This window comes from Rhinolophus hipposideros (assembly GCF_964194185.1).
Source record: "Rhinolophus hipposideros genome assembly, chromosome: 6".
Classification (NCBI taxonomy): domain Eukaryota; kingdom Metazoa; phylum Chordata; class Mammalia; order Chiroptera; family Rhinolophidae; genus Rhinolophus; species Rhinolophus hipposideros.
The window spans coordinates 14,070,437-14,086,994 of record NC_138052.1 but is presented as its reverse complement, the minus strand read 5'-3'; positions in this window follow the sequence as shown (position 1 = coordinate 14,086,994).

Below are 16,558 nucleotides of genomic sequence, written 5' to 3'. Positions count from 1 at the left end.
CTACACAAATTTGACCTCCCAAATGTGAAAACTGGGCTCAGGGAGGAGCAGTCACACAACATATCTATACACCAGAATAAATACTGTTGCAGCTATTAAAGTAAGAGTGAAGATTGAGGCTCATCACAGAGAAAGGCATATGATATAGTCAATAAAAAGTAAAATACTAAATTTCATTTATGCTTTACTTGTAAGTACATAAAGTTATGCTCATGGAGAAGATGCCTACTTGTTTGTTTTATTTTCAAGCATTCTCTTATGCAGGATTTAAAAAGCATTTTCTATAAAGGGCCGGATAATCATTTGTTTCAGCTTTACAGGACAAGAGGCCACACACTCTGCCTTCGCAGCATGAATGTAGCCTAAACATTCTGTAGGTGCACAAGCATGAGTGTGTTCATGGGCTGTGCAGAATAAGGGACGGCCAGATTGGTTCTAATGGCCACAGTTTGAACATCCATGCTTCATTCCTTTAACAAATATCTATTTAGTAAACAAATAGTATGTACCAGGCATTGTGTTATATATTGAGACAAAAAGGAAAACAAAATCAGATCTTTACATGCAAGTATGTCACAGCCCAAACTATAGCCATGGTCTTACTTTTAAATTAAAAAGTCATTCATGAATTATTTTTCTCTGTATCTTGTTGACATCTTTCTGGCTGATATATCCTGAAGGATAGGCTCCTTCTTCCAACATGCCTTAAGAATCTAGGTATGGAAGAAGTGCAAGTGAGTAAAGTATGCCCTGAGCCTATAGGAATGATAATTCCCCACTGAATATCATTTACCTTATAATGTGGGGTTTATATTATCACTTAGTTCTGCAAAGAAAGAAGAGAACTCAGTGTTAATGTTGAAATTTGCCTTCAAAGACAATGGAGTCAGTGAATTAAAGAATCCCTGCGATCCTTTATGGAATATTCATGCTTGGCAAATCCCACTCTGTGTACTATTATTGCTCAAAGAGAACTCAGGGGATATTGAGTAAATGCTGCTAGAGAGGAGATAAGACTTCAGAAAAGAGGAGTGCAAACAGAGGCTTGCATTTTTACAAAGAACTAAATTGTGTGAGTGCTAATGAGAATACAATCTAAGTTTAATCAGGAGTGCCTTGTAGAAGTGGGGTACGTACAAACCTAAAACATTCTGACGGCTTTGAAAGAGAATGTTCTACCTGCTGGCACTTCGGCAAAAATTCTTATCAAATGATGTTGTGAGTCTTAAAAGTATTCAATAAGTACATGCTGGTTATCTGTTGTGTCCTTAAGTCGGTGGCTTCTTGAGGTTTGAGGGAGAGAAAAAAATATTTTTTGCCCAAGAGATGATCCAATGGTAATTTAGCATCTAAATTCGAGAAAGTTGGCCGTGATCTTCTTTACTCCAGGTAGAAGTTTTGTTAGCTCTCTTCCAGTTCAGATGATTTCTGGTAACAGAGGAAAAAACACCTCAAAAATCCCTTCCATCCCACATGAGGTAATGTCTGAAAAACAAGCAGTATATTATGGAGACACCTGCATTCAGAGACATATGTGCTCATCAAAAGGCAGGTATATTTAAGGGTCCTTTGAAATGAGGAAGAGGAGGTTAAGCCTGCCCGTCCCATGATGTTTTATAGCTACGCATACTTTTCTCCTGCTTAATGATTTACATTGTGTTTGCCACTTGTATCCTTCTAATAAAGATAAGTTTATCTTTGGCAAAGGACCCTTCCCCATTCAGTGCTCACTGCTCACTTTGTTGTGTTGTTTCCTAGGAGCAGTAGAGAGAATGCTCATCTGGGCTGCATCACAAGTTCCTGCTTTTGTGACCTTGGACTTGTTGCCACACCTCTCTATGCTTTGTTTTCTTTATTTCTAAAAGGGATGAAAGGAGTACCTACTTTATGAGGTTGTGAGAGTAAAGGAAGGCAAGGTACTTGAAGTACCTGACAGATAGTATCTTTCATAAAAAATTAGGAACTAGGAACTATTAGTAGGAATACCAGTAAAAATATATTTATGGGTTGCAAGCTAAAATTTAAGCAACAATTTTGTCCTTGTGTTTATTCTGAAACTAATTTCCAACCTTTTCTTGAATTAGTGGCATGATAATAAGGCATTGGATATTATTAGCAATTCTGGAGCCCAAAATTTGCACATTTAAAAAAAATATTTTATCACTTAGCATACTCTGTCACTAATGATTTTTAGTTTAGATATAGAGTTTTTCACATAATATGTATTCACATTATCAACAAAGTAGGGTCATTTGAAAAAATGAAAAGGATATTAAAATATTTAAATTAACTGACTTTTAGAATACTTATTTATTGACCAATACATTAGATTATTTTTGCAGACCTATATAATATTTATATTCAAAAACTATTTTCAGAAATAAAATTCTTTCTAAAAATAAAAAATAGCATATTCATTTCATTAAAGCAAAAAAATTACTTTATATTGATTATCTGGATAGTAAAAACATAACATAAGGAGTTTAACTGTACTTGGTATACACTTTTATATTTTAATCAAATTTAAATCTGTACCAGCATCATACCATATTGCGGGTATATTTCTGAAAAAATGTATATTCATTTGCAATATGGTGTTATCTTAAACTATTTTTCATAAAAATATGAAATCTTAAAAATATGTGATCTTCAAAGTTGCATTTTATGGTGAATAAATTTGAAATTATTGACACCTTCAATTGACTTTTCTGTAGATCATTTTATAGATATATATATGTATAATTTTATTTTTATTGGGGAATATTGGGGAACAATGTGTTTCTCCGTGTCCCATCAGCTCCAAGTTACTGTCCTTCAATCTGGTTGTGGAGGGCACAGCTCAGCTCCAAGTCGAGTCACCATTTTCACTCTTAGTTGCAGGGGGCACAGCCCACCATCCCATGTAAGAATTGAACTGACACCTTATTGTTAAGAGCTCATGCTCTAACCAACTGATCCATCTGGCCACCCACCCACAGCTCAGCGGCATCTCAGCTCAAATCATTGTATTCGATTCAGTTGTGGAAGGCACAGCTCACTGGCCTATGTGGGAATTGAACTGGCAACTCTTGTTAAGAGCTCGTATTCTAACCAACTGAGCCATCTGGCCGCCCAGACCATAATATTTTTAATTGAAAAAAATATTGTTTTAACATATGCTAAATCCCCTCCTAAGCTCATATAAAACTCTTTTAAATAGAAAACATTCTCAATGCTAATTTTTCACATTAAAATATAAAAAAAATTCAGCCCAATATTTTTCATTAGGTTTGGTTTTATTTTGCCTCTCTTCTAGCTTTTTCAACAAATATTATTATGACAAGATTTTTCTATTAATAATTATTCTTTTTCTAAATATTGATACTTCAAAGTCATTGGATTTCTCATCTTTTATTGCATTCTGTTATAGATCATAAATATAACAATTTAAAAATAGATTCTCTCTACAAAATAAGATAGATTCACTCTATCAAAATATTCTTTGCACATTTCAAAGCACTACTGAAGAATTTTAAAATTAAATCTTGTATATTTTCTCTGTTCTTTGTGTTTTCTTTATGCAGTTTCTCCCTTGATTTTATAGATATAAATTTCAATATTTTCTGTTTTAAAACTTTGTTTTAAATAACAAATACATTAAAAGCATCAAAGGCTAAGTTTTTTGTTGTTGTTATTGAATGGTTTTATTCAACATCTCCAGTAATTCCAAAATACAGATGAAAAATTTGTCCCCCAAATTATAAATTGATACCATGGTAAAACATTTAGGACAATTTACAAAATAGCTGTTCAAAGTGGCAAACATTTCTAAAATCTAATTGAATTTTAGAATCCAAGAAGCAAGATGAAGTGCCTACTTCCAAGTTAAAGTAAACTTTGTGTTCAGATTCTTTATCGTGAATTATATAATTGAGTCTCTAACAACCACGGCTTCCCCATTGCTTGTTAAAATTTTGCATGTAGATTAAGCACAAATATGAATGATATATTTACCATGACCAATTACAAGTAATGTCTTGCTCTGTAGAATTACTCATGTAGTAAGAATATTATTTTTACCTCTAGCGAAGTTTGTATTTATATTATTATCTTCAATGGTCAATATTTTAATGAAAAATAACATTCATAAGAATATAAAATATTTCACTTTTGACATTGGGATGATTAATTTTATGCATTAAATTGTCTGGGCCATCGTCTCCAAATACTTGATCAAACATTCCAGATGTTTTTGTGAAAGTGTTTTTTGGATGAGATTAATTTTTAAACCAGGAGACTTTGAGTAAAGCAGATTATCCTCCATAATGTGGGTGGGTCTCATCCATTCAGTTGAAGGCCTAAATAGAACAAAGTCTGGCTTTCTTCATGTAAGAAGGAATCTGACAACAGATTGCCTTTGTATTTGAACTTCAACTCTTTCCTTAGTCTCCAGCCTGCCAGCCTACCGTTCAGGTTTTGATTTACCAAGCATACTATCAAGTAAGCTGATATCTTAAAATAAATCTCTCTCTCTCTGTCTCTCTCTTTTGGCTCTGTTTCTTTGGAAAACCCTGACTAATGCAGATACAATAAGCTTTTTGAAACTCTATATTGATTTCATGGATTGAAGGAGAAACTAAATGAAACTACATTTGGAATTAACTTTCTACATAATGAGTCGAATGATACCAGTATAAAGGCAGTCTCATTTAACTGTTTGCAAAATTCTTTTGCTATTCAAGCCAATAAATTAACAGCTATCACTTTACATGTTGTCCTTGCACTTGAAAACTTGGAATCAAAAGTGAGCAAGATTAATTTAGGATAGTAATTTGATCTAAATTAAAAAGTCAACTTCCATAGAATTTACATAAACACATCTATTGTTGCTGCATATATTAAATCCTGGTTTTTGTGTATAGTCATGTTAAATTAACTATAATACTTGAAGTCCATGGAGGTGTTTTGTTAAGTAGACTTGTGTTCTCCATTTTTAAGATGACTAGTGATATTGTTACAATTCCCACGGTGGATGGGGAATAATGACATATATTTTGTGCGAGTTACACCACCAACTTTCTTGAGAAGCAGCAATCCAATTATTAGTTTTTCATTCAACATGTTCTTTCTTCATTATTTTTTCTGAAATGATTTATTGTAAAATAAAAATAATATGAGTTATAATTTTAGACCATGAAACGATAAATAACCATTGAAGCAACAGATATCAGACTATTCTATCACTTGCTAACTTGACTCTATTTTCCATTCAAATTTCACATAGGCCTTTCCAACATTTCCTACAGTTTCTATTGGTTTTGCTGACTAACATTTTGGTGGCTTAGGCTTCTCAAGACCATGGAATTGGCCATGGCCATGATAAAAGTGGAGGCTTCACCACGTGGGTTGGCAGCAGGAGCAGCACCAATCCTTGTCCCACCTTCAAAACAGACGTGAGGGATATCCGAATGTCCTTGATTTTATCACCAAGAGCCCAACATGCTCTATCATAAAGAGTTAAGTTAAAGTTAGGGTACATTTGAAAAGAGTTGGGGGGAAAAGTATAATTTTAACCACCAGTTGAAGTGAGAATTCTATTCCCTGAACATATGTGTCACATACACTAAGAGAGATCACAGTACAGACTTGTACCAGGTTGTTTGATTGCAAGTATTAAAAATTAGCATTGTTAAAAAAATGAAATTTCTGGGATAAATGCCAAACCAGAAAGACATCAGGGCAACAGATGTAAATTGGGACTTTGCCTGGCACACTGGGACATATGGTTAGCCTATATATGAATCACCATGAGACCTTCTGAATTACTGCCACTCACAAATTATTTATCTGATCTATATGTAAAATACTTGTCACTTTCACCACTTTCAAATTTAATTTTCTCAACTCTTATTTCAACAAAAAATATGCTCTTCATATATGTTCTTAAAATATCCTTACTGCTTGTGTAGTGGTTGGATATAATGAGAACAACAATATGATAAAATACTTCAAAATCAAGCTGAAACTCAGCAAACATGAAAAGTAGACTAAGCTAAAATCTGATTGTTGTTCATGATTCTTACCACCAACAGTTGATGTGGGCAGAACTAATGTACTTTGTTCTGGAATATAGCTTTATTCATATGTGTGCAAGTAAATAAGTTGACAGTTTTACTAGAAGGGAAAAATCTTGTTTTAATACTGTTGAGAAGATTTTACAAGAAATGCAAACCACATGAAGTTACATCTAAGGAGGGTTGAAAGAATATGACCCATTGGAGATGCTCAATTATAGATTGAGCATAAAGGCTCTGTCTGTAAACCAGAGCCTTTAATAGCAGGAAGAACCTTTGCTAACTTTTTCTTTCTCTGTCAAATGATCCTTGTTGACCTCTCTGATAGGATAAATCTTGGGTATCAAGATTGAAAGTCATGAGTTTCTTTGTTATTTTTTTAGTTAAAGTTTATTGGGGTGACAATTGTTAGTAAAGTTACATAGATTTCAGGTGTACAATTCTGTAATACATTATCTAGATGTTACATTGTGTGTTCACCACCCAGAGTCAGTTCTCTTTCCACCATCATAGAATACCTTTCATTACCTATTATCTCCCCCATGTTTTCATTATGCACCTTGTACATGTAACAAACCAGTCATCACATTCTCTCATAAATACTTGTTTATGTTTCTGTCTTCCACTAGACTCTCTCCAGGGTGAGACCGTGTCTGAACATTCCTTGTGTCTAAACAGGCACTTAGTCTTATTTAAAACATAGTAATTAGCTCAAGACACGTTTGTTGAAAAAACGCCACGTTTGCATCTACTTGCTGATCATAATTGTCCTATCAACCATCTTTAATGATGGCCGTTTTTTTTTTATATATTGAGATTACCTTATAGTATAAAAAAAAAAATTGTGTAGACCCCAGGAAGTTGGACTCCTGGTAACCATAACTTCAGACAAAAACAGTATCAATAGGTATTCTGATTACAGCAATACATTTAAGTAGGCTGTGGAGAAAAAGGAACCCTCATACACTGTTGGTGGGAATGCAGACTGGTGCAGCCACTATGGAAGGCAGTGTGGAGGTTCCTCAAAAAATTATGAATAGAATTACCATATGACCCGGCAATCCCTCTCCTGGGTATATACCCAAAAAATCTGAAAACATTTATACATAAAGACACGTGTGCTCCAATGTTCATTGCAGCTTTGTTTACGGTAGCCACGACATGGAAACAACCAAAATGTCCTTCGATAGATGAATGGATAAAGAAGTTGTGGTATCTATACACAATGGAATACTATTTGGCAGTAAGAAAAGATGATATAGGAACATTTGTGACAACATGGATGGACCTTGAGAGTATAATGTTAAGTGAGATAAGTCAGACAGAAAAAACGGAGAACCATATGATTTCACTGACATGTGGTATATAAACCAAAAACAACAAAAGAACAAGACAAACAAATGAGGAAGAAAAACTCATAGACACAGACAATAATTTAGTGGTTACCAGAGGGTAAGGGGGTGTGGGGGGAGGGAGATGAGGGTAAGGGGGATCAAATATATGGTGATGGAAGGAGAACTGACTCTGGGTGGTGAACACATAATGGGATTTATAGATGATGTAATACAGAATTGTACACCTGAAATCTATGTAAATTTACTAACAATTGTCACCCCAATAAATTTAATTTAAAAAAAGTATATGCAAACAGCATTTGTGTAATTTATAAAAACTAGTAATATACACATGTGTAAGACCAATTGTTCAGTGTATAGTAATTGATTTATATATGAGTTCCTAGAAGACTGATAATAAATATCTTGCTCCTAAAGTGGTCTTTGGTATCATCGGTGGGGAAGACAGTTCTACATCAAAATAAGGAGTTCCGTCTACCTGCAGAAACTTGGTCTCTTTCATATTATAGATCATCAGACTCACAGTGTTGGGTTTATGATGCTCTACTAATAGCAATTTTCACACACACACAAATTTATAAAACACTTTCTTCTTTTCTACTTACTGTCTACACAAGAGAATAATTCATTTCATATTTAAAATTATTTAGTAATTTGTCCTTAGGGATGCCTTTAAACCATCAACATTTTGGGTAAGTGAAACTGGCTATCCCCCATAACAATGGTGCTTTTTTCTAAAAATGATAGAACATTATGTGTTTCAGGGATCAAACACACCTAAGGCATCTTCTTTTGTCAACAACGTTAGGCTTTTCCTAATACAGAGCCCCCATTTAGTGTCTTCAACATTTGAAGAGTGTTTTTAAGTGTAAAACTACACCTGCCAACATATAGAACAGGTTATGTTTTTATTTCAAGTGAAATTTGAGTTCACCCTATTATCTAGCATCATAATACCTGTCTGAATTGTTGTAAGTTGTTCATCATCGTTAAGTAAATACTTTTCTTGATGTGTTGTAGGGAAACACATCAATACAGAGAAGGATGATGGCATGATTATAGTAATTATCAAATGTAACATGGGTAGTTGCTACTGTTTAATTCTGTTCAAATTCATTATAGAGCTAGTAAAAGTCACATTAGGGAAAATATACAAGATGAACTAACATTAAGGAAATTTTTATTCACAGGAAATGAGAATAAAAGGCTTTAAAGTAGATTTGATTTACAATTTTTTTGGCTAACCTCTAGGGCAAATTATGGTTTTGAGAGAGATTAAAATAACCTTCAACTGGGAACAGTATTATAAATAGTCATGTATAAGATGAGAAAGTAAAGAAGATAACATACTTTAAAACTATCCAATTTTTCCAAAAGTTATGATAATTTATGTTCTAGCTTATCATTTTCCTTTAGTAGACCATGGATTATTCAAAGGCAGAAATCTCATCATTCTTTTTTTTTTCTCTAATGCCTAACAAAGAGCCTGATATGTGGAAAGTAATCTGGGGTGTGCTGGGTCTGATTCATGCAGATTTGTGAGAGCTGGTTTTTAGATTTTCAGGTACTGTACAGGCTGTTTTTGTTAACTTGGTACAATAGTTTGAAATCAGGCACAGCGGGAGTATTTATACTGTAGAATTAGGCTTTTCCCCCAGAGAGCAGGTTATTACACATTTGCTAGTGTGCCAGCAGAAAGCATTCAATAAATGTGAATGAATAGGGAATAAGGGAATGGTAACAATGTGACATAGTGATGTTCTGCAATTAAAAAACAAAATCACACCACATAAATTCATACATAAATGCCCAGCATTAAAGAAGATAAACTATTTGTAATTTGTTTATTACAAAGAGCTTTCTGTTCTAAGTTGGGCTCTGACTCGTTGTTGTACCCTTTAGAAAAGTTTTTACATTCTTCGAGGTTTAAGCCCCTTCCACCATGTGAAGATACAAGACATCTGCAACCTGGAAGAGAGCTCTCAACTGAGCATGCTGGCACCGGATCATGGGCTTTCAGCCTTTAGAACTGTGTGTACTGAAGACCAACAAAAACCATCACTTTAAAGTAGAAAATGATGAACAAGAGCACGGGTTACCATTAAGAACAGTCATTCGGGGCTGGTGTAAAGGATGAATTGCACATAGTTAAGGAGGGACAATGAATTATGGAGGCAGTCCAATTCAGATAACACTGGCAACTTTGAAAGCCAGTGGTTTCCCTTAGGGGCTTGAAATAACACCACCTGTGGCCTTAGAGTTAAGTGTGGTTCAGTGTGTGTGCATATCCGTGGAAAACACTTTGGCGCTGTGGAGGAAGCTGCAGAGTTAGAAGACGAAGAAGATAAGGATGTGAAACTCCTAAGGGTTTTGGAAAAAGATTTGTTCCTGGAAGTCGTAGCAAGGTTCTACAGAAAAAAAAAAAAAGTAAAACTTTCTGAACATTGTAATGATGATGATGTTGATGATGAGGAAGCCAAAGACAAAGGTGCAGTAATGAAATCTACATGCAGTACTCCAGCCAAAAATTTACAAAATCAAACCAGAATGAAAAAAACTCTAAATCATTCACACTAAGATCTAAAGGTCAAGAAGCCTTCAAAAAAAAAAAAAAAAAAAAGGAAAAACTCAAGACACTAACACACTGTGAAGATGTACTCCAATAGAAGACATTAAAGCAAAAATGCAAACAATTATAGGAAAAGATAGCTCTCTTCCTAAAGAGAAGCTAAGCTTATCAATTATGTGAAAAATTACTCACGTGACTGACCAGGGGGCTATCCAAGATCTCTAGAAGTGGAGGAAGTCTCTTAAAGAAAATATTTTAGGGCGGCTGGTTGGCTCGGTTGGATAGAGTGCAGTGCTCATAACACCAATGTCACCAGTTGGATCCCCACATGGGCCAGAGAGCTGTGCCCTCCACAACTAGATTGAAGACAACGACTTGACTTGGAGCTGATGGGTCCTGGAAAAACACACTGTTCCCCAATATTCCCCAATTAAAAAATATTTTAAGTAGTTTGTTAAAATATTTTATCTTAGTTCATTTCTGTAAAAGTTGCTAAATGGCTGTCCTTTTTCTAATGCACAGTGAGAACTTTCCTTCCGTGTTTGACAAATGTTGTTCAGGATCCACTGCCAAGAACACATTGTCCAAAATGCCTGTTTAGTTTTTAAAGAACTCCACCCTTTGCTTGGTTTTATGTATGTATGGCATGTTATAATAGTAGTGGTGTTCAGACAATGGAAATGGTGGGATCCAAAAAGACACACATGAAATAAACTGTATTCTAATAAAGTCAAAAATAAATAAACTCTTCAAGGCGCAAGTAACTTGCTCAATGGTGTGTGTGTGTGTGTGTGTGTGTGGAAATGGGGGTAACAATGCTCACCATATAAAAATATAGTGGACATTTGATGTCATGATTGCCTAACTATATAAGATCTAATCAGAAGAAATTGATATTTTTATAAATTAAAAACAAGTCTCAGTTATTTCACATGGCTCCACTTTTATAGTAGACATGCAATAAATATTTAAAGGGAGAAAGGAGGAAAGAAATAAAGAAGTTAGGAAGAAAGGGGAGAGAATAGAGAACATTTTCAACACGTCCATGCACATCTTGCCCAGTCTTCCAGTTCACCACTATAGTTGCTGGCTTATACAACAAAACTAATGTTCTTATAATTTGATTTAAGGTATTGAAGCTCCTAGAGATGCCTTCTGAACAGTGCAACATACGTTTACTACATTGAAATGGGTAATATTACATTGAAATGGGTAATTAGTATATATAATACTTTGACAACAGTAGCTCATTTAGCTATATTTTGGGGACCATGTTAAGAAACACATTTTTATCTCTTTATGTGGCTAGCTAATTAATTTTATAAAGCAATATATGTCCTTCATAAAATAAATATCCTAACCACACTGAAGTTTAACATAGCTGTATATCAAGGAGAACAGATGTAAATATTAATTGGAACATAAATCAGATCACATTGTGGATTCTGTTCTGCAGAATGAGTTTCAAACTAACAAACGTGCCATGGACATGTTTCCATGAAATTCAGAGGTCTGTTTTATCTCTTTTTAAAAATATAATGTTTCATGGTATGGATGAGTTGAAGTATACTAAATCTCTCAAATTTGACTTTCATGAAGAATGCAGCAATGAACATTTGTATGTGTGTTTATATATTATATTTTTATATTCATATATATATTAATACATTCAATTGCATATGCAGGCACACATATATTGTTTTTGTACATTGATAAGCATTTATACATGAATAAATCTTAGAGTTGGAAATGTTAGGCAAATGAGACTTTCCATTTCAAATTTGGCCAGGTATGACTAAATTATTCCTCAAAGAGCTTGTGCTAATTTATAATTTCTCCAAAAGTGTGTCTTGTATCATTATATTAAAAAATACTTCATAAATCATCTCTGGAATATTTGCAAGTTTGATACATTGAAAATCTGCATTAATTGATTATTAATGAGTCTGGTCATCTCCATATGTATTTATTATTTTTAATTTTTTCTCTGTATTTCCTCTTCATATTTTTATTCATCTTTCTGTTGAGTTGAAGGAGGTTGTTTTTTTTAAATAATTTTTTTCTGTCAATATGTTTCAAATAATGTTTACAATTTCTGTTTTTCCTTAACTTTCTCTGTAGTGCTTTTTACTATGCCAATATTGTAAAACTTTATGAAGTGTAATCTGTCAATATTTTCTTTATGTAACACATATAAGTTTTTCCATTTTCCAATATTATATATATACACATATATATGTTTATATTTACAAATATATATATATATATATATATATTTAAATCTTTATATATATTTAAATCTTTGATCTGTCTGGAATTTATTTTGGTGAAATGAGTGAGCACTACCTTGTTTATTACCTAATGACTGTAAGTTATGCCAACGACACTTACTGAAATTCCATCCTTCCCTTGTCCTTTCGAAATACAATATTCCAATTGTCAATGTGTCTTGGGTATATTTAGACTTTTAAAAATTACTTTCCAGTGATTTATTCTAGTCCTGTACCTACGTCATCATATTGTAATTTTAGTTGTTTTATTATGTTCCAATGTTGCTTAGGACAAGTCCTCTTTCACTACTCTTTTTCGTGTGTGTGCAATTTACCTGGCTCATCTTAAATTTTTCTTTTTTAGATACATTTTAAAATATTTTGGCACATTCCAAACTTAACTCCGACAGAGAGAGAGAGAGAGAGAGAGAGAGAGAGAGAGAGAGAGAGAGAGAGAGAGAGAGAGAGAGAGAGAGAGAGAGAGAGAAAGAGGGAGGAGAGAGGCGGGAGGAGGGAGGAGGGACTAGGGACGAGGGACAAGGGAGGAGGGAGGAGAGAGGAGGGAGGAGGGAGGAGAGAGGAGAGTGGAGAGAGAAAGACAGACCCACCCATGTACATACACACATGCTGGAATTTTCATTGAGCATACACTAAATTTATTGATTGGTTTAGGGAGAACTGACATGACACAAAATTGAATCTCTGTGCAAGAACAATAGCTTTCCCCATTTATTTCAACCTTGTTCTTGCTTTGGCAGTTTTGTAACTTTATTCATATGAGTCTTACATATTTTTAGTAAAGTTATTTTCAAGATTTTTTTTTTTTTTTTGCTTTTGCTGTTGTGTATGGAATATATTTTAAATTGTATTTTCTAAACTGTTATTTTTTTATTTAGTATACAGATAAGGTATGTTGTATATTTGTTTTTAACTTTGCCACTATTTTGAAATTCTTTAATATTTCTGATACCTTTTTTCACCAGTCTCTCCTGGGTTTTCCATTTTTGGTATTGTTTTCTGCATATTATGTATTAAATACTTTCTGTCATTCTCTATGCTAAATGACATTGGTAAGAAAATCCAGAAAAATAGCAGGAAAAGCAAGTATCTGTATCTTAAACCTGTCTTTTGACTATAAGGCTTTTAGGATTTCACCAGTAAACAGGATATGTATGCACTGGGGGTTTAGGGGGCATGTGTTATATATGCTTTCACAAGGTAGAGAATCCTAGTTTTTTACAGTAGTTTAAATTTTTTATTAAGTATTTATTACAACTTTCCATACACCTTTTCCCCCACTATTTTTAGAGGGTGAGAATCACGTTTCTAATAAAATTTAGGATGTCTCCCTGTTGGTTACATTCCCCTATTCTTTTACTATGCTACTAAAATTGGTTTGTTCGTATTTGGCTTAGAATTTTTGCATAGATATTCATAAGTGGGAAGTATTTATAATTTTCTTCCTTGGTCATATCATCTATGTTTTCCTAATGATACTATTATGATTTTGTAAGATAGAATTGGAAATATTTCTCTCTTACTTTTATCAGTTGTTCCCCACACTGACCACACATTAGAATTTAAAAAAAAAAATCATGACTATTTGAAAATTACTAAGGGTTGGGCCTCACCCCAGATCATTTACATAATGGGGGTGTTGATAATATCAGCATAATATAGTCTCAGATTTCTTCTCTTTTTATCTTATGTAGACCATGCATGCCATCTTGACTCATTCTTTCTGGTTGAGAAGAGTAAGGGGTGCATCATGGGTCAGCAGCCCAACCAGGCATCTTCTATCTTTCTCTGTAATAGAACTAGGAGAGTTTATTCCAGGCATTGGACCTTTGGGACTTTCATATGGCATCTCTGACCCTTCTGTAATGGAACAGTTAATGACATTAAACCATTAGGACCTCAATGAGATAGCGTGTTCTGCTATTTGAATATTTGATTCTGAACACTTTGTTTTCCCAGCCACTTCTTTGTCTGCAGAGCTATTTTTTTTCTACATTGCCTCACCAACTCTTTCCCTAGAATGAAATTGGTCTTTCATTCCCCACTTAAACCACCCCTCTCTATAATAACAAATTTGTTATCCTCTCTTTATCACTGTTTTTATGTTCTATTTCCCTATTCATATTGCAAATGACTCTCCTCTCCTGGCTGTGAATGCCCTGTATTGTCCACTATGCCTCAGAATTTATTCCTCCAGGGCAGTCTTCCCACCCAGTCACTACCTCTCTGCTTGCAGGTTAAGTTCCGGGCTCTCTATGGATGCCCGATTTTTTGATAGTTGCAGTAAAAAAAAACTCATGGATAACTTTCACAACTTCTGTCATTCTTGCAAAAGCACTATCATCTCATTAAAAACTGACTTTAAATTCTCTTGGAAAAATCATAGCCAAATAAACTCACTATTCTTAACATTCTTTTTAACTTCAGTCACTTTGCTATATATAAATCTCTAGGGTCATCCATCCATTTGTGTGTTCATATCCCCACATGCTATAAAGTTCTCCACCAAACTCACATCCTGTGTTTTTATTGTAAATTTTGTTACTGCTTGGCACTGTGTATTGTGGCAAAAACATAAATAAATAGATTCGGTGTAAACAAATGTCATATTCTGAACCACTTCACTGACAATGTGATTTTCCCTCTGGCCTGACTCATTTCCTCTGTGCTTTCTCATACTAAGATTTCTCACTTCCCAACCCTACATACCTCTGTGTGAGAATTTAAATAAAACACATTACCCATTCCTATATACAATTCATCAAATTTCTGACTTTATATAAGAAGTTTTGCTCATCTGATGCTTTAATCATCTATCAACTATTCTCAACTCTTCTCTCTTCACTGTCACCTATCAACCTACTAAGCACCTCTCCTCCCAATTCTAATATATTAGCTTTTAAAATAAAAACTAACATATTCATGTAATTTTTATTAATATATGTTATGTATTAATATAATTTTTTAATAAGTGTCAACCAATGTTTGTTGGCACTAATTCAATGCTAACAGGAATCTTCAATTTGGGGTATGAGGAAGAAGAAAACTTCAGTCAATGCAAACAGCTCAATTGTAATACAGTTGTGCTGTGAAAAAAAGCACGGCTGTGGAACAGCTCAATAGTGTAACAGCTCAGTTATGAAGCAGTAGGGATGTGAAACAGCATGGCTATGAGGTGGCTCAGGGGCGAGGCCCCTCTCTGGATAGACAGCTCTGCTCTGGTCCACTCTGTTCTTTTGAGATGCCTTTCCTGTTTTATCTTCAGTATTTCAGGTCCAGCTGGGAAAAGTGTATTCCCTAGCCATAGGGGAGCTGACTTATATAGACAGAAGTCCCCACCCCTGGTTTCTGATTGGTCCATCCTCATGCAAATGAGGACTCCAAATCCTTGCAGTTTGCTTGGTCAAAAAGCTGTCCTGATTGGTCAGAATGGAACCACTCTGATTGGTTGGTGAATATGCTGACGGGGCTGTATGCTGCATAGCTCTGGTTGGACAGGGACAGTCTCAGTCCTTTTGAAATACAATTCCAGAAATTCCTTTATCAGCACTGGCTCAGATGGCAGGAAAACTGCAGGCAGGCAGTCAATTCAGTGCAGGAGGCAGCAGACCAGTGCAGGCTTCTCCCTGAGGCCCACATGAGAAACCCCTGTATAGAAATAACTGCTAGGTTCTGTTTATTTTTGTTGTTGTTGTTTGTCTTTTTTCTTTTTCTGTTAATTTGAGCCTGGTTAACCACTAGGAGCCCTTCTTGGTAGGTATCTTCTTTCTCAGGGTCCACATACCTCATCACAGAACCCACCCATTCAATTTGACCTCTTAAACTTCAATGACCTTCGTTTTCATTGCAGACCAATCATTTTTATCAATGACTTCATTTTAAAACTTTTAATATCATGTAGCACATATGTAATTCAAAATTTTATATTTAGACATTCTAAGCAGAAGCAAGTCCCATTGACTGTTTCCAAAATTTATCCTGCATCCAATTGCTTCTCGCCATTTTACCACTACTACAGTCATTCTGGCTACCATCATCTCTCACCTGGACTACTGATGTAGTCTCCTACTATTCTATCAGCTCTGCTTTTTCTGCCTGTTCTTCTTAGAGATTAAATGAAATTATATTACAACCTTCTTTAAACCCTCCTTTGGCTTCCTGTTGCAAATAGGATAATATCTAAACTTTTCAAAGCCCTGTGTAATCTGTTCCCTGCCCACCTCTTAGATCCCATTTCCTATTACTCCTCCTTAATCACTACACTCCATTTACATGGATCGTCTTATCTTCTTC